This window comes from Bos indicus, chromosome 7, assembly GCF_029378745.1.
Source record: "Bos indicus isolate NIAB-ARS_2022 breed Sahiwal x Tharparkar chromosome 7, NIAB-ARS_B.indTharparkar_mat_pri_1.0, whole genome shotgun sequence".
NCBI classification, from domain to species: Eukaryota; Metazoa; Chordata; class Mammalia; order Artiodactyla; family Bovidae; genus Bos; species Bos indicus.
In genome coordinates, this window is record NC_091766.1 from 1,016,341 (window position 1) to 1,042,597 (window position 26,257).

The 26,257-nt window shown below is 43.2% G+C and overlaps 1 protein-coding gene and 2 pseudogenes across 2 annotated transcripts in view; all 3 read left to right on the forward strand.

Moving 5' to 3' along the window:
• Positions 1–26,257, forward strand: part of RASGEF1C (RasGEF domain family member 1C) — a 134,498-nt gene that overhangs the window by 52,603 nt on the left and 55,638 nt on the right. The window lies entirely within an intron of this gene.
• On the forward strand, positions 1,567–2,778 carry LOC139183881 (large ribosomal subunit protein eL21-like; annotated as a pseudogene).
• Positions 8,059–9,303, forward strand: LOC109578972 (zinc finger CCHC domain-containing protein 9 pseudogene; annotated as a pseudogene).

Sequence of the window (26,257 nt, forward strand, 5' to 3'; positions counted from 1 at the left end):
TTCATGTCCTGAAGGCCCTGAGCCTGGTTCTTGGAGGGATGCAGGGGGCTGCACAGAGCAGGTGTGCAGAGGACCGGTGTGCACAGGGGAGCCTCACCCTTGTCACCATTCTGATGCCTGGCATTAGGTGTCCCCAGCCCTGTGAAGACTTCTCCTGGTGGCTGCCCTCACTTCTTCACACTCCGCCTTGGCGATTCCTTGCACTGATACATGTGACCCAGGGCCCAGAGTGGAGGAGGTGGCATGAGCTGGGTTCTGGGTCACACACTATGTCCTGGCCTGGCTCCCCCAACTCCCCACACTGCAGTGCACAAGTCACTCAACCAGGGTCGCCTCAAATGAAACAGGGAGGATAAGAGCAGCAGCATGGTTGGACGCAGAGGTTTGAGGGAAGAGGTAACCGTATCTGGGCTGTGAGTTTGTTTGGCACGAGGCAGCTGATTCACACCAGTGTCTTCCTGTCCACAAGTGAGGTGGTGCACTGTATGCACTTTATTAGGAAGCTCTGAGGTGGGTGGGCCTTGCCCAAGGGCTCTTGGATGGGTGACAGTTGGAGGGTCCCCACCTCTGGGACTCCTCTAGGTGGAGGATTTGGCTGCTTGGGCATCAGAACCACCTGGGCTGTCCACAAGCTGGCATCAGACCTCGGCATCTGCATTTTCCAGGAATGCACCTCCAATTGACAACCAGCCTTCCCCAGATGCTGAGGGCAGGGACAGATGTTCAGTGCTCACATCTGATCAGGATGACCCTACCCTCAGGGTGTGGTGTTGAAGAAGACTCTTGAGAGTCCCTTGGACTGCAAGGAGATCCAACCAGTCCATCCTAAATGGAATCAGTCCTGAATATTCATTGTAAGGACTGATGCTGAAGCTGAAGCTCCAATACTTTGGCCACATGATGCAAAGAACTGACTCATTTGAAAAGACCCTGATGCTGGGAAAAATTGAAGGCAGGAGGGGAAGGGGATGACAGAGGATGAGATGGTTGGATGGCATCACTAACTCAGTGGACATGAGTTTGAGCAAGCTCCAGGAGTTGGTGATGGACAGGGAAGCCTGGTGTGCTGTGGTCCATGGGGTCTCAAAGAGTTGGACACAACTGAGCAACTGAACTGAACTGAACTGAACCCCCAGTGTGAGAGGTTTCAGCTTTAGAGGCAGAGGCTCACTGGCTTTTGCAAAGGTGGCCATGCCCAAGTGGTGTCTTCATACAGGACTCAAGTTCTAACACCACTGCCTCCCTGAATGTCTTTTAGGACAGTGGCTGGAGAGGCCCTGCTCTGCATGGACACCCAGCGCTGGCCATGTGCACTGGGCCAGCCTCTACTGCCTGTGACCTCAGTAGCCCCTGCATCCGGCCTGGGCCTTTCCTTACACAAGCTGCCTGGGTCTCTGCATGGAGAACCTCTCAAGTCAGAATCCGTCATGGCTGTGGGCTACCCCAGACCATTTCAGAAGTCAATAAAAGCCCAATATTAGTTTGAATCCATGGAAGGGGTGGGGGCTATCTTGTCCCCCACCCAGTCAAACTAGGTGACCTAACACAGGTCAGGTCCTCTCTCTGAGCCTCAGTTTCCCCTTCTGTGACAACCATAAAACCCCTTCTATGTCCCCCTGCAGGTGACAATCAAACTGCTTTTCAGCAATCCTAGAGGGAACAAGATTCACAGTCGCATTTGTGCACATACTACATGGTGCTGGCCGTGGATGAGGGCCCCACAAGTCCAGAGGCTGTGGCACAGGCCAGGACTGACCCAGAATGCCCAGTGGAGCCGCCGGTTTGGGCCTCAGATACACTCACACATCCTCCCAGCTTCTCTGACAAGAGCCTTTTCTCTGTCTACTCACGACTCCTGAGAGAAGCCAGAGAAAAACAGTATGTTTCTTTGTTTTATTATAACAAGGATGACTTCATCTTCCCTCATCTTCCCAGAAAAGACAACAACGAATTTGTTAAAGTTCAGCTGTGAGAACTTCCTCTTATAGCAGGAATGAGGGGTATTTAAAAGCAGCTTCTTGCTTCCTGGAGCTATTTGCAGCTGAGTGGCCCTGCTTGCTGTCGCCTGGGCCCTCCTGCTCCAGTGCTGCCATCCATCTGCGGGGGGAAGGGGGCTGCAGTGCGTTCACCTGCCCAGTGCTCTGGGACCATCCCATGGGTTTTAATTACTTCCTTCAGATTTCCAAATTCAGGGAGAAATGAAATTATTTCTCTGTCCATTAAGATCTTTCCTGCCTTTCGGCTGGAACCACCATCTTCCAGTAATTCGCCAAAATGAGCAACGCAAAGAGGAAGAGGAGGGACACCTGCTGAATGACCTCTGGACCTTTTAGAAAACATGGGGTTGTTCCTTTGGCCACATACATGTGCATCTACCAGAAGGGTGATATTGTGGCTATCAAGGCAATCGGTACTGTTTAAGAAGGAATGCCCCACAAATGTTGCCATGGCAAAAGTGGATGAGTCTGCAGTGTTACTCAGCATGCTGTTGGCATCATTGTAAGCAAACAAGTTAAGGGCAAGATTCTTGCCAAGAGAATTAATGTGCGTATTGAGCATATTAAGGACTCTAACAGCCAAGATAGCTTCCTGAAATGTGTGAAGGAAAATGATCAGAAAAAGAAGGAAGTCAAAGAAAAAGGGCCTTGGGTTCAGCTGAAGCACCAGCCTGCTCCACCCAAAGAAGCACACTGCTTGAGGACGAATGGGAAGGAGCCTGAACTCCTGGGGCTGATTCCTACGAATCCATGGCATGTGGGTATAAAAATAAAGACCTAGACCATATGAATGTTTCTCTTAATTGAGTAGAGGTGTTGTGTCCCTTCCCCAAGGAAATGCTTAACACATTTTAATTGTGTCCAAATTCAGTGGGTGGTGCGTTTTTAAATTTAGTGTTTTTTCTTCCTAAAAGATGTAAGATAGCTTGGTGTTCAAGCTAATAAACTACTGTGTCTATCTATCTATCTATCTTTCCAGACCCCTGACAGATGTCTCTAGCTAGGAGCAAACGTCCTAGGGAGCGATGTCTGTGTGACCCCCAGGGAGGTGCAGCCAGTGCAAGGGTCTGGTCTCTGGTCTCATAGAACACCGGGTCCCCTGAGGCACCCGAACGCCAGTGACCACAGAGGGCTTAATCAGGCCAGCCAGATGATGGGGACAGCAAGCTGGTGGCCTCCCTGGGTAGAGGGACAAGTGCCAGGAAGAAATGGAGGCTTGATGTGGCTGGCTCTTCTGAGCTCTTAAGTAAAGGCAGAAATGCTGATTCTCATGAAAACCCTTGTGTAAATAAGGTCAGCAGATCCACCATTTACAGGGGCGGGACACCTGGACCCCTGCTTGTCAACCTCTTGATTTACCTGGAGTGACCATTGTGGATGCACTTGGCAACTGCCCGCCTGGATCCATATGAGGGACAGAAGTGAACTGCGCCCTCCCTGGCCATGAATGAGTAGGTGAGAGAGCCACACAGGGACCACAGGCCTCGCCCAGGGACAAATTGCCCAGAGGACTGTGTGAACGGCATGGGATCCCAGAAAGGGAGCTGTGGCCATTAGCAGGGCCGAGGGGATTGAGTCAGGCTCCCTGGAGGAGAGGACAGCAGGTTGAACTTCAGCCTCTGCCATCCAGGAAGAGAGTACAGCAGTGCAGAGGCCTGGAGGCAGGGAGGGTCCAGAGAGGCGGAACGGAATGTTGGTGGGCAGGTGGGAGGGCCATAGGGCAAGAGGCCACACAAGTGGGGAGGAGATCCAGGTGGGCTCCAGCTCCCGGGAGGTGGGGGGAGCCTGGTAGGGATTCTGGAGAAGGGAGAATGTGGACCCAGTTCTTTTCAGGCTGGGGCAGGAAGTCCCTGGCTAAGCTTGACAGGAGGGTCTGAGGGGAGTCAGTGGGCAGCAGCGCCTGTGAGTTTTGCACACCCCAGACTGTTCTAACTGCTGGGGATCCCTACACCTCCATGCCCCCACTTCCTCAACCACCTCGTGATTCCTGGGCCCTGATCAAGACAGCTTAAGGTGCACTTGGCTAGCTCAGAGAGGCCTGAGCTCAGAGAAAGGCCGGATAACCCAAGTGGCAGTGGAAGGCTAGGCAGCCCGGGCAGTTCCTGCCTGAAGGAGGCACAGAAGCAAGCCGGTGCAACCTCCTGGCCAGGAGCCTGAGTGCCTCTCATCACAGAGTGAGCAGCACCATGCCAACAGAGCAGTGACTCTACTTCTGACCCCAGTAGATCCACCAAGGGGGGCTATTATGAGCCCACTTTATAGATGTGGGAACTGAGGCTCATACAGGTGAGGAGGCTGTTCCACTACCAGGCAGTGAGGAAGACCCCCTCTCTGCTCCATGTAGCCCACGGAGCTCATCACCAAGCCTCCCAGGCTTGCCTCCCCAGATACTGAAACAAATCCCAGAAGCCACAGGGATAAAAAATAAAGCTTTTATTTTTGCTGACTGTTTGCTGTCTTGGAAAATGCCTGAGAGGCGTTTGTGAAGAGGTGTGGGTGACTCATGCAGAACGTGGAGATGCGATTAGCTATTTTTGCCTCAGACTCCAAAGACAGATGGGCAGCATCCCTGAGGGTATGCAGGCAGTGGGGGCTGACCCTCAGCAGGGAGGCAGGGCAGTGGTTGCCATGCACACTGGCCTAGGCAGTCCCAATGTTGTCAGCTTTGATGAAAGCAAATCCGTCAGCCCAGAAGGCTGGCTCAGGATTTGCTGGGGTGTTGTCATCGCCAGGGTTATGTTGGGTTCCAAGGCCACAGGAGGTGGGGACCATGGTCCATGTTGATGTCCCCTTCCTTCCAGTCTACAGTGTCTGCATGTGAGGTTCCTCCTGCCCTGCCGCCTCCAGGTGAGCAGGCACCAGGCCTGGGACCTCATAAATGCTCACACCTTCCAGATTCACCTGAGGCCTGCCTTCAGGGCTCAGCTGTGGAAGCTGAAAGTCCCAGGCTCTGTCATCACATTCGAGACTCAGGCCGGATGATGAGGAAGCCACAAACTTAAACTGAGAGTGGTTTCCTCCTCTGTTGCCGATGGGGTCCTCCCTCCCTAAGGAGGTTCTGGTGGTGGGGATCCCACTCCTGGGCTCCAGGATGCCTGGAATGGGGAGCCATGGCCTGGGTCTCACCATGTGGCCCCTGAACCTGGACCCGGGGCCGTGGCTTCCAGCTTGGTCTGTCTCCAACTCTCTGGGGCTCAGATAGCTCAGATGGTAAAAAAATCTGCCTGCAATGTGGGAGACCTGGGTTTCATCCCTGGGTTGGGAAGATGCCCTGGAGGAGGGCCTGGCAACCCACTCTAGTATTCTTGCCTGGAGAATCCCATGGACAGAGGAGCCTGGTGGGCTATGGTCCTTGGGGTCACAGAGAGTTGGACACAGCTGAGCAACTAAGTACCAATTCTCTGGGACTCAAGGGCCCCGATTTGAAACAGCTCTATAGTGCTTACAAGAGCCCCTGCCCTCCAGGCTCTAACTGGGCAGGGCCCACAAAAGGGTCGTCCCAACCCCACCCACTCACTAGAGAGAGAGACACACCTCACAACCTGTGGGGAGGAGGGGCCGAGAGCAGGGGGCCACCTCAGGGCCGCTTCCACAGCTCCCACCACACTCGGGACTCAGGCCTGATGATGAGGAGAACAAGAGAGGGACGTGAGCGGCTGCCAGTGCAGCCCTTGGCTGAAGCACAGACAGTGGCTCGGCTGAGGCCTGGGGCCAGGAGAGCCATCAGGAGGCTCAGCAGGAGAAAAACCTGGGCACTGCTGACTCTGGTCGATCACAGGAGGGTGGGGAGCCTCCCCGGATGGTTGCTTCCACAGATCCCAGGCGGGGCCCAGGCCAGGACAGGCAGGGCTGTGCCTCTCAGCTGGCTGGCGGGGGTTGGGGGAAGACTCAGCTGAAGAACAGCTAGCGCTTTCATTCCTGTGTCCTCGATTCACACATCTCAGTGACAAATGTGTTTTTCACACAGTCTTGAAATTCATTGTCTGTGGTAAATAAGACCCTTGTTTCCCCTCACAGAACGAACCACTCTACTCCCTGGCAGCTGTCGCCTGGCAGGCCAGCCCCACGGGGCAGTACGGTCACCACTGGTAGCCTTGGCCACTGGCCAGGCACCCCTGAGCACTTTCTCTGCCCTCCTCTGTCTGCTGTTGCACCAGTCACCTCCTCGTGGCTGTTGTTTGTTCATTCATTCATTCCTTTATTTAGCCCTTCAGCAAGTGTTAGGTGAGCCCTGTTCCAGATGTCGGTGGTACAGCCTTGAGTAGGGCTGGCAAAGCCATACCCTCAAGAACTCATGGTCACATGGGGAGAACAGGGGCCAAGCAAGTAAATAAGATACAACTTCATGCCACAGGAATATGAAATGAGGAAATGGCAACCAACTCCAGTATTCTTCCCTGAAAAATACAAAAGACAGAGGAGCCTGGTGGGCTACAGTCCATGGGATCTCAAAGAGTCGGACACGAGTGAATGACTAAGCACAGAACCAGTGTGGAGAATGACTGGGCAGTGAATACCATGTGAACCTGTGGTCAGAGAAGGCTTTGATAAGGGATAAGAGGGAATCAGCCAGGTGAAGACCTGGGGGAAGGGTGTTCCCAGTGAGGGAAGCACAGAGCCCTGAGGTAGGAATAAGTGTAGTGTATGCAAAGAAAGGATTTGGGCGAGGTTGGAGAGGTGAGCTTGGAGCCCAGTTGGTGGGACTTCACAGTCCATGAGAAGGACTTTAGAGGAGGTCCAGCCATTCCATGGGGTGTAATCAGAGATGGTTCTGATCAAGTTCCAGTGCTGCGCTGGGCACGGTCACTCACAACCTCTCCATGCTTATGTGGGCTTATCATCTGCACTGTGTTTGGGGGGAAACTCAGGCTCAGGGCCCACATACCCACCTGCCAACAGCTTCTCCTGTCCCAGCCTACCAGCCCTTCCCAAGTCTGTCTCTATAACCCCAGCTGCTCAGAGGACCCTTTCTTTACTCAGCTCCTCTTGTGGCCACCTCCAAATGCATTGGACCTAGCCCCCTGTCTACTGCATTTCTGAAGGCTTCTTCTAGGAGGCAACACTGCAGCTGATCTTCAAAACGAACAGAAGGGTCTGCTAAAATGGAAGAAACATTGAAAACTTGACTCAGTGGTTAGAGTGTGGATACATATGTGGGGCACAGCAAGCAGGTTACTGGAGTAGTCTTGCTTACAATTTTTCTAATAAAAACTCGTTTATTAAAATGAAAATATTCTGTAATGAAATTTTACATTTCTATCAGAATCACCATTATCACTTCCCACAACTTGAAAGTTTCCATGTAATGAAAACATGCAATGTTAATGTAATGAAAACAAACATTATTGATTTTTAAAAAGAATAAAACTACAAAAATATAAACACCAACATTTAGGTTGTAGGATCATGTAAGTATACTCCATTCTGTCTCTCCCACTGACTGCAGCTTAAAATCAAACAGGATGCAGGGAGTAGCTACTTTGAAAACTAAGTAATAACAGGCAGATTGGAGAAGAAAATCATAATTTGAAGTACCACCTAATTGTCAGTGAGCTTACCATTTTTCCTCCACTTGTGTTCCCCGTCTAAACTCAGGGCAGCCTGAAAACTAAAAGGGACATCAACAGTGACACAGAGAGCTTCGGGAGACATCTGCTGATTCTGGCTCAAGGAGCAAGTGAGCGGTCTCCTAGAGAGAGTAGGAAACTACATTTAAAAACATCTTTCCTGTGCTTTTATACTCCAGCTCACAAGCAATTCCACAACAGCATTTCATGGACCCTGCAAGAACCTAAAACTCTGAGGTAGGGGAGCCTTTTTCTCTGAACAGATGCATTATTGCCAAACTGAAGGCAGGATGAACATGGCACTTTTCTTTCTCTTTTGTCCTCCCATCGTTTAGCCCTAGATTCAGGCATAGTCATGGGAAGTGCATAGCAGAACTGGGAAAGTTGGGTAAGCAAAGCCCTAGCTTTCTGGCTTGAAGACCAAAAAAGGGAGCCCCAGGAGAGAGGAGGTCAGGAAAGCTACCTCATAAAGTTTTTTATTAACTCCTGGGCTAATGCCCAAGCTGCACAGGTTGGGATCTGACCCTAAAGAGTACATCATAGGTTTTGAACTTCCAGATGTACAAGCTGGATTTAGAAAAGGCAAAGGAGCCAGAGATCAAATTGCCAACATCCATTGGATCATAGAAAAAGCAAGAGAGTTCCAGAAAAACATTAGCTTCATTGACTATGCAAAAGCCTTTGACTATGTGGATCACAACAAACTGTGGAAAGTTCTTAAAGAGATGGGAATATCAGGCCACTTTACCTGCCTCCTAAGAAATCTGTATGCAGGTCAAGAAGCAACAGTTAGAACTGGACATGGAGGTGCCACCACCACAGGGGCACGTGTTTCTCTGGCCTGGTAACTCTGCTGCTCTGGAGGATTCTTGTGTGATTGATAAACCTCTGATGAAGCCCTGCCAGATGGGCATGAGTTATTACCACACAGAACAAAAGACTCTTCTCTACAACATTATGGGAGAACATGAAGAAGGGGTCCTTTGAGGGACAAAGCCAAAACCTTCCAAAGAGTAAACAACTTGAAGCCAAGCCTTGTGCCTTAAAAATTATGCATCCCAAGCAAAACACAAAAAGAATAAAAAGAAAAAGGAGTATTTAAATGAAGATGTGAATGGATTAATGGAATATCTAAGACAAAACTCACAGACGGTTCACATGGTGAGATGATAGCAACAGTCTGGAAGCAAGGGTAAAAATTGTAGTTGCCTTAAAGAAAGACAGTTGCTGGGAAGGAAGACGATTAAAAAGACAAGCAGCAAAGAAAAATGCAATATGTTTCCATTGTAGACAGCTGGCCATGGGATTGCAGATTGCCCTGCTGCCCTTGAGAATCAAGAAATGGGCACTGGAATATGTTACTGGTGTGGATCCACAAGTGCAAGGTTAAACTAGACCCAGCTCTTGGTGAACTTCCTTTTGCAAAATGTTTTGTTTGTGGGGAAATGGGACATCTGTCCAGATCTTGTCCTGATAATCCCAAAGGACTCTATGCCGATGGTGGTGGCTGCAGACTATGTGGCTCTGTGGAACATTTGAAGAAAGATTGTCCTAAAATTCAGATCAAATGGTCACAGTTGGTCACTGGGGCAAAAAGAATAAGTGCGGACTATGAAGAAATTTTGGATGTGCCTAAACCACAGAAACCCAAAACAAACATACCTAAAGTTGGTAACTTTTGATGATTAGTACTACTGTTTGTTCAACATTCTGAACTGGGCCTATTTCACAAGTTAGAGCTGGACTGCCCCTTGGAGGCCTGTATTGTATATATCAGTATAATTCAAGTATGGCCAAACCAGTTCCTGAGTTCAGTCCATCAAAGAGCTGGAGAAAATCACTGAAAAAAGTATATGATGTTTAAAATGGATTTTCTAAAAGAATATATTTTTGACCAATAGAACTTAGGTATACCTAAATGGCTATATACCCAATTATACATCTTTTTTTGTAATCATCTTTTTCTTAAAAACAAAAATATACATTAATATAAACTATCCTTAAACATAGGATAACTGCTTTGCATTTGGAATTGCATTTGTGGCCCTATTATTTTCTTGGTTCAAATTATCAATTTATTATTATGTTAGAACTTTATTTACACTTGCCACAAATGTATTATTTTTAAAATATTAAATAAAAACTCATTTTCTATTAAAAAATGGACATGGAACAATGGACTGGTTCAAAGTCGGAAAAGAGTACATCAAGGCTGTATATTGTCACCCTGGTTATTTAACTTACATACAGAGTACATCATGCAAAATGCCGGGCTGGATGAAGCACAAGCTGGAATCAAGATTGCCATGAGAAATATCAAGAACCTCAAATAAGCAGATGATACCACTCTAATGGCAGAAAACAAAGAGGAATTAAAGAGCATCTTGAAGGTGCAAGAGGAGTGAAAAACCTAAAATAGCATTCAAAAAACTAAGATCATGGCATCTGGTCCCATCACTTCATGGCAAATAGATGGGGGAAAAATGGAAACAGTGGCAGGTTTTATTTTGGGGGGCCCCAAAACCACTGCAGATTGAATGCAGCCATGAAATTAAAAGATGCTTGCTCCTCGGAAGAAAAGCTATGACAAACCTACTTCAGTTCAGTTCAGTCGCTCAGTCATGTCTTTGCAACCTCTTTGCAACCTCATGGACTGCAGCACGCCAGGCCTCCCTGTCCATCACCAACTCCTGGAGTTTACTCAAATTCATGTCCATCAAGCTGGTGATGCCATCCAACCATCTCATCCTCTGTCATCCCCTTCTCCTCCTGCTTTCAATCTTTCCCAGCATCAGGGTCTTCTCAAATGACTCAGGTGGCCAAAGTATTGGAGTTTCAGCTTCAGTATCAGTCCTTCCAATGAATATTCAGGACTGATTTCCTTTAGAATGGACTGGTTGGATCTCCTAGCTGTCCAAGGGACTCTCCAGAGTTTTCTCCAATACCACAGTTCAAAAACATCAGTTCTTCGGTGCTCAGCTTTCTTTATAGTCCAACTCTCACATCCAGACATGACTACTAGAAAAAACCATAGCTTTGACTAGAAAGACCTTTGTTGGCAAAGAAATGTCTCTGCTTTTTAATAAGCTTTCTAGTTTGGTCATAACTTTTCTCCCAAGGAGCAAGCATCTTTTCATTTCATGGCTGCAGTCACCATCTGCAGTGATTTTGGAGCCCCAAAAAATAAAGTCTATCACTGTTTCCACTCTTTCCCCATCTATTTGCCATGAAGTAATGGGACCAGGAGAAGGAAATGGCAACCCATTCCAGTATTCTTGCCTAGAGGATCCTGTGGACAGAGGAGCCTGGTGGGCTGCTGTCCATAAGGTTGCACAGAGTTAGACACGACTGAAGTGACTTAGCATGCATGCATGCATGCATTGGAGAAGGAAATGGAAACCCACTCTAGTATTCTTGCCTGGAGAATTCCAGGGACAGAGGAGCCTGGTGGGCTGCCATCTATGGGGTCACACAGAGTCGGACACGACTGAAGTGACTTAGCAGCTTAGCGGCAATGGAACCAGATGACAAACCTAGACAGCATATTAAAAAGCAGAGACATCACTTTGCCAACAAAGGTCTGTATAGTCAAAGCTATGGTTTTTCCAGTAGTCATGTACAGATAGGAGAGTTGGACCTTAAAGAAAGCTGAGTGCCAAAGAATTGATGTTTTCAGACTGTGGTATTGGAGAAGACTCTTGAGAGTCCCTTGGACTGCAAGGAGATCAAACCAGTCAATCCTAAAGGAAATCAACCCTGAATATTCAATGGAAGTACTGATGCTAAAGCTGAAGCTCCAATACTTTGGCCACCTGATGTGAAGAACTGGCTCACTGGGAAGGACCCTGATGCTGGGAAAGATTGAGGGCAGGAAGAGAAGGGGGAGACAGAGGATGAAATGGTTGGATGGCATCACCAATTCAATGGACATGAGTTTGAGCAAACTCCTGGAGATAGTGAAGGATATGGAGGCCTGGCATCCTATAGTCCATGGGGTTGCAAAGAGTTGGACATGACTTAGAAACTGAACAGCAACAAACCAAAGTACAAAATAGACTGCTGTCCATGTCTCAGATTAGCTGCTGCATGGCACACAAATTTGAACATCAACTTAATGGCTTTGAAAATAAAACTAACATTAAAACCACAACCCCATCAGAGCTTTAGGAAAAAGCCCCTCTGAATCAATTGCCTATCAAAACAATAACATACATATTCTCCACGGGATTTTTAAAAGAATCAGAATTTGTAAACATAGTATTCAAAATGTCTATAACACCATCCAAAATTACTTTACCTGTGAAGAACTAGGAAATCTCAACTCACATGAGAAAAGATAGTGAATAGATGCCAATGCTAAGATAAAACCTAGCAAACTCATATTATCTGACAAAGACTTTAAGCAAGCTATTGTAAAAATGCTCCAACAAGTAAGGGGAAACACTTCTGAAACAAATAGAAAGATAGACTATATCAGCAAAGAAATAAGAGATATAAAAGAACCAAATGGAAATCTTAGAACTGAAAAAAATAACAATAATCCAAATCTAACAGAACTGGAAATGAGAGGGAAAATGATCAGTGATATTGAAGGTAGTTTGGTAGAAATTATCCAGTCTGAACAATGGAGAGAAATTGGAAGAAAAATTAACAGAGCTTCAGGCACCTCTAGAATAACAGCAGAAGTCTAACACTTAGGTCACTAGAGTCCCAAAAGGATAGGAGAAAAAGTGTAATTCAGAAGAAGTGTTTGAAGAAACAATGGCTTAAAGCATCTCAATTTAATCAAAGATATTGTCACCCTGCTTATTTAACTTATATGCAGAGTACATCATGAGAAACGCTGGACTGGAAGAAACACAAGCTGGAATCAAGATTGCCGGGAGAAATATCAATAACCTCAGCTATGCAGATGACACCACCCTTATGGCAGAAAGTGAAGAGGAACTCAAAAGCCTCTTGATGAAAGTGAAAGAGGAGAGTGAAAAAGTTGGCTTAAAGCTCAACATTCAGAAAACGAAAATCATGGCGTCTGGTCCCATCACTTCATGGCAAATAGATGGATAAACAGTGGAAACACTGTCAGACTTTATTTTTCTGGGCTCCAAAATCACTACAGATGGTGACTGCAGCCATGAAATTAAAAGACACTTACTCCTTGGAAGGAAAGTTATGACCAACCTAGATAGCATATTGAAAAGCAGAGACATTACTTTGCCAACAAAGGTTCATCTAGTCAAGGCTATGGTTTTTCCTGTGGTCATGTATGGATGTGAGAGTTGGACCGTAAAGAAGGCTGAGCACCGACGAATTGATGCCTTTGAACTGTGGTGTTGGAGAAGACTCTTGAGAGTCCCTTGGACTGCAAGGAGATCCAACCAGTCCATTCTGAAGGAGATCAGCCCTGGGATTTCTTTGGAAGGAATGATGCTAAAGCTGAAACTCCAGTACTTTGGCCACCTCATGCGAAGAGTTGACTCATTGGAAAAGACTCTGATACTGGGAGGGATTGAGGGCAGGAGGAGAAGGGGACGACAGAGGATGAGATGGCTGGATGGCATCACTGACTCAATGGACATGAGTCTGGGTGAACTCTGGGAGTTGGTGATTGACAGGGAGGCCTGGCGTGCTGCGATTCATGGGGTCGCAAAGAGTCAGACACAACTGAGCGAATGAACTGAACTGAACTGAACTGAATAGATCCACATATTCACGAACCCCAAAACAAGGTATAATCCAAACAGAATAAAACACAAAGGAACTCGTGCCCAGATACATCATAATCAAACCAGTGAAAAATAAACACCAAGAAAAAATCTTAAGAGCTACCAGGAGAAATGATGCTTTACTTACAAGTGAAGAATGTATCAAATGATTGTAGCTTTCTCATTAGAAACCAAAGAGGTCAGAAATAGTTGAAACAACATTTTTTAACATGCTGAAAGAAAAGAACTGTTAACCCACAGTTCTAGAGCCATTGAAAAAGTCATTCAGGAATGAAGATGTTATAAGAAACACTCAGGTGAAAGAAAACTAAGAATTTATTGCCAACAGACCTGCTCTTTTGCATTGTTAAAGGAGGCTGCCCTGGTAGAAAGGAAATGATGCCAGGACACTTAAAACATCAGGAATGAGGAAGGGTAATAGAAATGATAAATATCTATATAAATACAACAGACTATTCTCCCTTTGAATTTTTAACGTGTGTTCGATGGTTGAAAACAAAGATGATAGCATTGTCAAATGAGGTTTTCAGTGTATGTAGATGTAACACATGAGATGCTTAAAATATAGAGGAGAGCAGGTAAAGCACCCTAATGGTGGCTAAGTTTTTTCTGTTTCACTTGAAGTGGTGAAAAATATTAATTCTAAATAGACTATGAGATGTACATACAAACATACTTCATTTTCTTGCACTTTGCACATGTTTCATTTTTTACTAATTGAAGGTTTGTGGCAACTCTGTGTTGACTTAAAAAAAGATAGTCACAACCTAAAAGTTAAGAGTTATGTTTTATTCAGTGGGAATTTTTAGGACTTCAAGCCTAGGAGACAGCATCTCAAGTTTCAAGTCACCCTAAGAGAGCTGCTCCAAGGAGGCAGTAGGTGAGGGGGAGGAGCCAGGTTAAATAGAAGTTTGCAACAAGGGGAAGGTAATCTGAACAGTAAACGGTTGTTGTTAACTAAGGAAAACCAGATATCTCAAGAAATTTAGCACTTTTCTGTATATGGGAAGATGCAAGAGTCTGGGCTCACTGCAATCATTCACTTCATGTGCATCTCAACTATCTGGGGCCAATTTTTTAGCACAGATCACAGGTATTGTTCCATGGGTGGTATTCTTCCTGTTTGCCCTGGAGAGCTGGAATCGTTGATGACTGTGACATTCTTGTTTATTAATGCGGCAGGAAATACTCCATTTCTACCCAACAGCCTTGCCCACTTTGTGTCTCTGTGTTACAGTTTGTTACAATATTCCAAACTATTTGATTATTACTGTAATTGTTATGGTGGTCTCCGATTAATGATCTTTGACAATACTATTGTAATTGTCTTGAGGTACCACAGACAGCACCCATAATGTAACAAACTTAATATATATATATATTAATATACTTATATATATTATATATATACTTTATATATATATATATATATATATATATATATATATATGCACCCTGATTGCTCCACCAACAGCCTGTTCCCCAACTCTCCCCCTCTCCTCCAGCCTCTCTATTCCCTGAAATGCAACAATATTGAAATTAGATCAATTATAACCTTACAAGGGCCTCTAAATGTTCAAGTAAAAGAAAGAATCACACATCTCTCACTTTAAATCAAAAGCTAGAAATGATTACCCTTAGTAAGGAAGGCATGTCAAAAGCCAAGATAGGCTGAAAGGTAGGTCTCTTGTGCCAAAGTTAGCCACATAGTTAATGCAAAGGGAAAGTTCTTGAAGGAAATGAAAAGTGCTACTCCAGTGAACACACAAGTGATACAAAAGTGAAATAACCTTATAGCTAATATGGAGAAATTTTAGTGTTCTAGATAGAAGATCAAACCAGTCACAACATTTCCATAAGCCAAAGCCTAATCCAGAGCAAGACCATAAATCACTTCAGTTCTATGAAGGCTGAGAGATGTGATTTTGAAGCCCAAGAAAATAAAGGCTGTCACTGTTTCCATTGTTTCTCCATCTATTTTCCATGAAGTGATGGGACCAGATGCCATGATTTTAGTTTTTTGAATGTGGAATTTTAAGCCAGCTTTTTCACTTTCCTATTTCACCTTCATCAAGAGGCCCTTTAGTTCCTCTTTACTTTCTGCCATAATGGTGGTGTCATCTGCATATCTGAGTTTACTGATACTTCTCCCGCAATCTTGATTCCAGCTTGTGCTTCATTCAGTCTGTCATTTCACATAATTTACTGTGCATATAAGTTAAATAAGCAGGGTGACAATATACAGCTGTGACATACTTTTTTCCCAATTTTGAACCAGTTTGTTGTTCTATGTCTGGTTATAATTGTTGCTTTTTGACCTGCACACAGGTTTCTCAGGAGGCAGGGAAGGTGACCTGGTATTCCAGTCTCTTTAAGAACTTTCCACAGTTTGTTGTGATCCACACAGTCAAAGGCTTTTGCGTAGTCAATGAAACAGAAGTAGATGTTTTTCTGGAATTCTCTTACTTTTTCTATGATCCAACAGATGTTGGCAGTTTGATCTCTGGTTCCTCTGCCTTTTCTAAATCCAGCTTAAACATCTGGAAGTTCTTGGTTCATGTACTGCTGAAGCCTAGCTTGAAGGATTTTTAGCATTACTTTGCTAGCATGTGAAATGAGTGCAATTGTGTGGTAGTTTGAGCATTCTTTGGGATTGGTCTTTTTTGGGATTGGAATGAAAACTGACCTTTTCCAGTCTGGTGGCCCCTGCTGAGTTTTCCAAATTTTCTGACATATTGAGTGCAGCACTTTCACAGCATCATCTTTTAGGATTTGAAATAACTCAGCTGGAATCCATCACCTCCACTAGCTTTGTTTATAGTGATGCTTCCTAAGGCCCACTTGACTTCACATTCCAGGATGTCTGGCTCTAGGTGAGTGATCACACCATCATGGTTATCCAGGTCATTAGGATCCTTTTTGTACAGTTCTTCTGTGTATTCTTGCCACCTCTTCTTAATATCTTCTGTTTCTGTTAGGTCCATACAATTTCTGTCCTTTATTGTGCCCATCTTTGCATGAAATGTTCCCTTGGTATCTCTAATTTTCTTGAAGAGAACTCTAGTTTTTCCCATTCTATTGTTTTCCTCTATTTCTTTTCATTGATCACTTAGGCAGGTTTTCTTATCTCTCCTTATTATTGTTTAGAACTCTGCATTCAGATGGGTATATCTTTCCTTTTCTCCTTTGCCTTTAGTTTCTCTTCCTTTCTCAGCTTTGTAAGGCCTCCTTGGACAACCATTTTGCCTTGTTGTATTTCTTTTTTGGGGGATGGTTTTGATCACTGCCTCCTGTACAGTGTTATGAACCTCTGTCCATGGTTCTTCAGGAACTCTGTCTATCAGACTAATCTCTTGAATCTATTTGTCACTTCCACTGTATAATTGTAAGGGATTTGATTTAGGTCACACCTGAATGGTCTAGTGGTTTTCCCTACTTTCTTCAATTAAAGTCTAAATTTTGCAATAAGGAGTTCATGATCTGAGCCACAGTCAGCTCCCAGTCTTGTTTTTGCCAACTGTATAGAGCTTCTCCATCTTTGGCTGCAAAGAATATAATCAACCTGATTTCGGTATTGACCATCTGGTGATGTCCATGTGTAGAGTCTTCTCTGTGTTGTTGGAAGAGGGTGTTTGCTATGACCAGTGTGTTCTCTTGGCAAAACTGTTTTAGCCTTTGCCCTGCTTCCTTTTGTACTCAAAGACCAAACTTCCCTGTTACTCCAGGTGTTTCTTGACTTCCTACTTTTGCATTCCAGTCCCCTGTGATGAAAAGGACATCTTTTTTGGAGTTAGTTCTAGAAGGTCTTGTATGCCTTCATAGAACAATTCAACCTCAGCTTCTTCAGCATTAGTTGTCGGGGCATAGATTTGGATTACTGTGACATTGAATGGTTTGCCTTGGAAATGAACCGAGATCATTGTGTCATTTTTGAGATTGCACCCAAGTACTACATTTCAGACTTTTTTTTTTTAACTTTTATTTTATTTTTAAACTTTACAATATTGTATTAGTTTTGCCAAATATTGAAATGAATCCGCCACAGGTATACCTGTGTTCCCCATCCTGAACCCTCCTCCCTCCTCCCTCCCCACACCCTCCCTCTGGGTGGTCCCAGTGCACCAGCCCCAAGCATCCAGTATCGTGCATCGAACCTGGACTGGCAACTCGTTTCATACGTGATATTATACATATTTCAATGCCAGTCTCCCAAATCTCCCCACGCTCTCCCTCTCCCACAGAGTCCATAAGACTGATCTATACATCAGTGTCTCTTTTGCTGTCTCGTACACAGGGTTATTGTTACCATCTTTCTAAATTCCATATATATGCATTAGTATACTGTATTGGTGTTTTTCTTTCTGGCTTACTTCACTCTGTATAATAGGTTCCAGTTCCATCCACCTCATTAGAACTGATTCAAATGTATTCTTTTTAATGGCTGAGTAATACTCCATTGTGTATATGTACCACTGCTTTCTTATCCATTCATCTGCTGATGGGCATCTAGGTTGCTTCCATGTCCTGGCTATTATAAACAGTGCTGCGATGAACATTGGGGTACACGTGTCTCTTTCCCTTCTGGTTTCCTCAGTGTGTATGCCCAGCAGTGGGATTGCTGGATCATAAGGCAGTTCTATTTCCAGTTTTTTAAGGACTCTCCAAACTGTTCTCCATAGTGGCTGTACTAGTTTGCATTCCCACCAACAGTGTAAGAGGGTTCCCTTTTATCCACACTCTGTCCAGCATTTATTGCTTGTAGACTTTTGGATCGCAGCCATTCTGACTGGTGTGAAATGGTACCTCATAGTGGTTTTGATTTGCATTTCTCTGATAATGAGTGATGTTGAGCATCTTTTCATGTGTTTGTTAGCCACCTGTATGTCTTCTTTGGAGAAATGTCTATTTAGTTCTTTGGCCCATTTTTTTATTGGGTCATTTATTTTTTCTGGAGTTGAGCTGTAGGAGTTGCTTGTATATTTTTGAGATTAGTTGTTTGTCAGTTGCTTCATTTGCTATTATTTTCTCCCATTCGGAAGGCTGCCTTTTCACCTTGCTAATAGTTTCCTTTGTTGTGCAAAAGCTTTTAAGTTTAATTACGTCCCATTTGTTTATTTTTGCTTTTATTTCCAATATTCTGGGAGGTGGGTCATAGAGGATCCTGCTGTGATGTATGTCGGAGACTGTTTTGCCTATGTTCTCCTCTAGGAGTTTAATAGTTTCTGGTCTTACGTTTAGATCTTTAATCCATTTTGAGTTTATTTTTGTGTATGGTGTTAGAAAGTGTTCTAGTTTCAATCTTTTACAAGTGGTTGACCAGTTTTCCCAGCACCACTTGTTAAAGAGATTGTCTTTAATCCATTGTATATTCTTGCCTCCTTTGTCAAAGATAAGGTGTCCATATGTGCGTGGATTTATCTCTGGGCTTTCTATTTTGTCCCATTGATCTGTATTTCTGTCTTTGTGCCAGTACCATACTGTCTTGATGACTGTGGCTTTGTAGTAGAGCCTGAAGTCAGGCGGGTTGATTCCTCCAGTTCTATTCTTCTTTCTCAAGATCGCTTTGGCTATTCAAGGTTTTTTGTATTTCCATACAAATTGTGAAATTATTTGTTCTAGCTCTGTGAAGAATACCATTGGTAGCTTGATAGGGATTGCATTGAATCTATAAATTGCTTTGGGTAGTATACTCATTTTCACTATATTGATTCTTTCAATCCCTGAACATGGTATATTTCTCCATCTATTAGTGTCCTCTTTGATTTCTTTCACCAGTGTTTTATAGTTTTCTATATATAGGTCTTTAGTTTCTTTAGGTAGATATATTCCTAAGTATTTTATTCTTTCTGTTGCAATGGTGAATGGAATTGTTTCCTTAATTTCTCTTTCTGTTTTCTCATTATTAGTGTATAGGAATGCAAGGGATTTCTGTGTGTTGATTTTATATCCTGCAACTTTACTATAATCATTGGTTAGTTCTAGTAATTTTCTGGTGGAGTCTTTAGGGTTTTCTATGTAGAGGATCATGTCATCTGCAAATAGTGAGAGTTTTACTTCTTCTTTTCCAATTTGGATTCCTTTTATTTCTTTTTCTGCTCTGATTGCTGTGGCCAAAACTTCCAAAACTGTGTTGAATAGGAATGGTGAAAGTGGGCACCCTTGTCTTGTTCCTGACTTTAGAGGAAATGCTTTCAATTTTTCACCATTGAGGATAATGTTTGCTGTGGGTTTGTCATATATAGCTTTTATTATGTTGAGGTATGTTCCTTCTATTCCTGCTTTCTGGAGAGCTTTTATCATAAATGGATGTTGAATTTTGTCAAAGGCTTTCTCTGCATCTATTGAGATAATCATATGGTTTTTATTTTTCAATTTGTTAATGTGGTGTATTACATTGATTGATTTGCAGATATTGAAGAATCCTTGCATCCCTGGGAAAAAGCTCACTTGGTCATGGTGTATGATCTTTTTAATGTGTTGTTGGATTCTGATTGCTAGAATTTTGTTAAGGAGTTTTGCATCTATGTTCATCAGTGATATTGGCCTGTAGTTGTGTGTGTGTGTGTGTGTGTGTGTGTGTGTGTGTGTGTGTGTGTGTGTGTGTGTGTGTGTGTGGGATCTTTGTCAGGTTTAGGTATTAGGGTGATGGTGGCCTCATAGAATGAGTTTGGAAGTTTACCTTCCTGTGCAATTCTCTGGAAGAGTTTGAGCAGGATAGGTGTTAGCTCTTCTCTAAATTTTTGGTAGAATTCAGCTGTGAAGGCATCTGGACCTGGGCTTTTGTTTGCTGGAAGATTTCTGATTACGGTTTTAATTCCCATGCTTGTAATGGATCTGTTAAGATTTTCTATTTCTTCCTGGTCCAGTTTTGGAAAGTTGTACTTTTCCAAGAATTTGTCCATTTCTTCCACGTTGTCCATTTTATTGGCATATAATTGTTGATAGTAGTCTCTTATGATCCTTTGTATTTCTGTGTTGTCTGTTGTGATCTCTCCCTTTTCATTTCTAATTTTATTGATTTGATTTTTCTCCCTTTGTTTCTTGATGAGTCTGGCTAATGGTTTGTCAATTTTATTTATCCTTTCAAAGAACCAGCTTTTGGCTTTGTTGATTTTTGCTATGGTCTCTTTTGTTTCTTTTGCATTTATTTCTGCCCTAATTTTTAAGATTTCTTTCCTTCTACTAACCCTGGGGTTCTTCATTTCTTCCTTTTCTAGTTGCTTTAGGTGTAGGGTTAGGTTATTTATTTGACTTTTTTCTTGTTTCTTGAAGTAAGCCTGTATTGCTATGAACTTTCCCCTTAGGACTGCTTTTAAAGTGTCCCATAGGTTTTGGGTTGTTGTGTTTTCATTTTCATTAGTTTCTATGCAAATTTTGATTTCTTTTTTGATTTCTTCTGTGATTTGTTGGTTATTCAGCAGCGTGTTGTTCAGCCTCCATATGTTGGAATTTTTAATAGTTTTTCTCCTGTAATTGAGATCTAATCTTACTGCATTGTGGTCAGAAAAGATGCTTGGAATGATTTCTTTTTTTTTTTAATTTACCAAGGCTAGATTTATGGCCCAGGATGTGATCTATCCTGGAGAAGGTTCCATGTGTGCTTGAGAAAAAGGTGAAATTCATTGTTTTGGGATGAAATGTCCTATAGATATCAATTAGGTCTAACTGGTCTATTGTATCATTTAAAGTTTGTGTTTCCTTGTTAATTTTCTGTTTAGTTGATCTATCCATAGGTGTGAGTGGGGTATTAAAGTCTCCCACTATTATTGTGTTATTGTTAATTTCTCCTTTCATACTTGTTAGCATTTGTCTCACATATTGTGGCGCTCCCGTGTTGGGTGCATATATATTTATAATTGTTATATCTTCTTCTTGGATTGATCCTTTGATCATTATGTAGTGACCATCTTTGTCTCTTTCATAGACTTTGTTTTAAAGTCTATTTTATCTGATATAAGTATTGCTACTCCTGCTTTCTTTTGGTCCCTATTTGCATGGAAAATCTTTTCCCAGCCCTTCACTTTCAGTCTGTATGTGTCCCCTGTTTTGAGGTGGGTCTCTTGTAGACAACATATGTAGGGGTCTTGTTTTTGTATCCATTCAGCCAGTCTTTGTCTTTTGGTTGGGGCATTCAACCCATTTACATTTAAGGTAATTACTGATAAGTATGATCCCGTTGCCATTTACTTTATTGTTTTGGGTTCAATTTTATACACCCTTTTTGTGTTTCCTGTCTAGAGAATATCCTTTAGTATTTGTTGGAGAGCTGGTTTGGTGGTGCTGAATTCTCTCAGCTTTTGCTTGTCTGTAAAGCTTTTGATTTCTCCTTCATATTTGAATGAGATCTTTGCTGGGTACAATAATCTGGGCTGTAGGTTATTTTCTTTCATCATTTTAAGTATGTCTTGCCATTCCCTCCTGGCTTGGAGAGTTTCTATTGAAAGATCAGCTGTTATCCTTATGGGTATTCCCTTGTGTGTTATTTGTTGTTTTCCCCTTGCTGCTTTTAATATTTGTTCTTTGTGTTTGATCTTTGTTAATTTGATTAATATGTGTCTTGGGGTGTTTCGCCTTGGGTTTATCCTGTTTGGGACTCTCTGAGTTTCTTGGACTTGGGTGATTATTTCCTTCCCCATTTTAGGGAAGTTTTCAACTATTATCTCTTCAAGTATTTTCTCATGGTCTTTCTTTTTGTCTTATTCTGGGACCCCTATGTTTCAAATGTTGTAACATTTAATATTGTCCTGGAGGTCTCTGAGATTGTCCTCATTTCTTTTAATTCGTTTTTCTTTTATCCTCTCTGATTCATTTATTTCTACCATTCTACCTTCTAATTCACTAATCCTATCTTCTACCTCTGTTATTCTACTATTTTTTGCCTCCAGAGTGTTTTTAATTTCATTTATTGCATTATTCATTATATATTGACTCTCTCTTATTTCTTCTAGGTCCTTGTTAAACCTTTCTTGCATCTGCTCAATCCTTGTCTCCAGGCTATTTATCTGTGATTCCATTTTGATTTCAAGATTTTGGATCAATTTCACTATCATTATTCAGAAATCTTTATCAGGTAGATTCCCTGTCTCTTCCTCTTTTGTTTGGTTTGGTGGGCATTTATCCTGTTCCTTTATCTGCTGGGTATTCCTCTGTCTCTTCATCTTGTTTAAATTGCTGAGTTTGGGGTGTCCTTTCTGTATTCTGGCAGTTTGTGGAGTTCTCTTTATTGTGGCATTTCCTCGCTCTGTGTGGGTTTGTACAGGTGGCTTGTCAAGGTTTCTTGGTTAGGGAAGCTTGTGTCGGTGTTCTGGTGGGTGGAGCTGGATTTCTTCTCTCTGGAGTGCAATGAAGTGTCCAGTAATGAGTTATGAGATGTCTGTGGCTTTGGGGTGTCTTTGGGCTGCCTGTATCTTGGAGCTCAGGGCTGTGGCCCTTTTTTGCTGGAGAATTTGCTTGATATGTCTTTCCCTGGAACTTTTTGGCCCTTGTGTGGTGCTTGGTTCCAGTGTAGGTATGGAGGCATTTGATGAGCTCCTGTCAATTAATGTTCCTTGGAGTCAGGAGTTCCCTGGAGTCAGGGTTTGGATTTAAGCCTCCTGCTTCCAGTTATCTGTCTTATTTTTACAGTAGTTTCAAAGCTTCTCCTTCTATACAGCACCATTGATAAAACATCTACGTTAAAGATAAAAAGTTTCTCTACTGTGAGGGTCACCCAGAGAGGTTCACAGCCTTACATGGAGAAGAGAAGAGGGAGGAGGGAGTTAGAGGTGACCCGAATGAGATGAGGTAGAATCAATAGAGGAGAGAGTGGGCTAGCCAGTAATCTCTTCCTTATGTGAACTCCACAGCTGGACCGCTCAGAGTTGTTCACAGAGTTATACAGAGAAGAGAAGAAGGAGGAAGGTGACAGAGGTGGCCAGGAGGATAAAAGGGGGGAATGAAAAGGAGGCAGACAGATCCAGCCAGTAATCAGTTCCCTAAGTGTTCTCCCCTGTCTGGAACACACAGAAATTCACAGAGTTGGGTAGAGTAGAGAGGGGTTAGGGAGGGGACACAGGCGACCTGGTGGAGAAACAGGAGAGTCCAAAGGGAGAGAGAGCAGTCAAGCCAGTAATCTCGCTCCCTAGTGAAAAATGCGTACTGAAGATTGGGTTCTTAAAGGTACAAAATTGGTAACAAATACATAAAAGCAAAAATTAAAAATCTAGAGTAGAGTTTGGAATTTCAAAAATAAGATGTTAAAGAAAAGAAGAAGGAAAAGAAAGAGAGAAAAAACGAACAAACAAAAACAAACAAGGTCGCGAAAATTATAAAGAAAATATAGGTACAAAATTGATAACTAATACCAAAAAGAAAAAGTTAAAAATCTAGAGTAGAGTTTGGAATTTCAAAAATACAATGTTAAAAAAAAGAAGAAGAAAAAGAAAGAGAGAGAAAAAACAAACAAACAAACAAAGTCGCATAAATTATAAAGAAAATACAGGTACAAAATTGATAACAAATACCAAAAAGCATAAATTAAAAATCTAGAGTAGAGTTTGGAATTTCAGATATACAATGTTATTTAAAAGAAGAAGAGAAAGAAACAGAGAGAAAAAAAAAGGGGGTCACAGAAATTATAAAAAAAAAACTATAGGTACAAAATTGATAACAAATACCAAAAAGCTAAAATTAAAAATCTAGAGTAGAGTTTGGAATTTCAAAAATACAATGTTAAAGAAAAGAAGAAAAAAAAATAAGGCCAGAAAAATTATGAAAATATATATATATGAAGTTTGCTTTAAAAAATAGGGTCTTCTTTTTTTTTTTTTTTTCAAAGTAATCGGTTATAAAGGCGAAAATTAAAGGAATAATAGAGGACTTAAAATTTTTTTTTAAAAATTTAAAAAGAAAGAAAGAAAGAAAGAATGATCATAAAAATAGTAAAAATATATCTAGGACTTTCTCTGGTTTTGTTGTGAGTATTGTGGGTTCAGTTCATTTTTGGCTAGTTCCTTGGTCTGACTTATATTTCTCAAGATCTATAGGCCCCTTCCTATGTAGCTGGTACCAACCACAGGGTTTTAATCTATTGCCTGTAGCTTCCAAGGCGGTTCCCTCTGTTATAGCTTCTTCTGTTTGCTGGTCTCTTCAGTGTCTGGTTTCCGCCCTGACACAAAGGGGACGGTGGAGGACACTTTTTTTTTCTTTTTTTTTTTTTAGGCTCACTTTTTCAGTCACACTGTGGGGAGGTAGGGAGGGATGCTGCAAACAAATAACACTGGCGTGTGCTCACAGTGCCTCAGCCACACTGGGTCTGCACTCGCTCACGGCGCGTGTAGCCTCCCTGCCCACACTGCTCAGGCTCTAGATTGCTCCGCCAGGAACCATCCGTGGCCGGCCCTGGGCTGCCTGCACCTCCCAGGTCCAAGCCACTCAGGTTCAGGCACTCGGGTAGTCCTCAGAGGTGCAGACTCCATTGGGCCTGCGTTTTGTGCCCTTCCCAGATCCGAGCAGCTCAGGTGATGAGGTGTTTGGCGCGCACGATTGCTGCAATTTATCGCCTCCCCGCCGCTCGGTTATCTAGGTGTGCAACGGGCGCACCTTCTCAGGCAGATGTTGACTGTCCAGACCCCCAAGAAGTTTTAGTTAGCAAATAAGCCTGCTTACAGTTTTATAGATAGTGTCTCTCTGGGGCTGCGAATGTCCCCTTCCGGCTCTGGCTGCCTGTCACCAGAGGGGGATGGTCTGCTGCCGGCTATCTCTGTTCAGTCCTTTGTTCTGTGCGCAGGCCTGGCGGTGTCTTAGGTTAGGGCTGGCTTTTTGGTGGTAGATATCCCACAGTCTGGTTTGCTAGCCCAAATTATTTTGCTCAGATAGCGCTCAGGGTATTCAGGCCAGATCTTTACTTTAAGTGATGCAGCCCGTGCCGCGCCTCCCTGCCCAGCCCCCGCTTGCTAGTGGCATGTGCAGGTGTCTGCGCTGCTTCTCCGCTGGGGGAGTTACTGTAGGGCTCACAATGTGCGGGTTTTAATTGTTTATTTATTTTTCCTCCCTGTTATGTTGTCCTCTGTGCTTCCAAGGCTCGGCACAGATTCAGCAGTGAGAAGGTTTCCTGGTGTTTGGAAACTTCTATCTTTTTAAGACTCCCTTCCCGGGACAGAACTCTGTCCCTCCCTCTTTTGTCTTTTTTTTTTTTTTTTTTTTTTTGTCTTTTATATTTTTTCCTACCTCCTTTCGAAGACTTGGGTTGCTTTTCTGGGTGCCTGATGTCCTCTGCCAGCATTCAGAAGTTGTTTTGTGGAATTTACTCAGCGTTTAAATGTTCATTTGATGAATTTGTGGGGGAGAAAGTGTTCTCCCCATCCTACTCCTCTGCCATCTTAGCTCCTCCCCCCTGCATTTCAGACTTTTGTTGACTACCAGGGATCCTCCATTTCTTCTACAGGATTCTTGCCCATTGTAGTAGATACAATGGTCATCTGAATTAAATTCACCCATTCCAGTTCATTTCAGTTCACTGTTTCCTAAAATGTCGATGTTCCGTCTTGCCATCTCCTGTTTGAGCACTTCCAATTTACCTTGATTCATAGACCTAACATTCCATGTTCCTATGCAATATTGTTCTTTATAGCATCGGACTTTACTTTCACCACCTGACACATATACAACTGGGTACCATTTCTGCTTTGGCTCAGCCTCTTCATTCCTTCTGGAGCTATTTCTCTGCTCTTTTCCAATAGCATATTGGGCACCAACCAACCTGGGGAGTTCATCTTTCAGTGTCATATTTTTTTGCCTTTTCATACTGTTCGTGGGGTTCTCAAGGCAAGAATGCTGAAGTAGTTTGCCATTCCCTTCTCCAGTGGACCTCATTTTGTCAGAACTCTACACCATGACCTGTCTAGCCTGGGTGGCCCTACACGGCATGGCTCATAGTTTCACTGAATTAGACAAGGCTATGATCCATGTGACCAATTTGGTTAGTTTT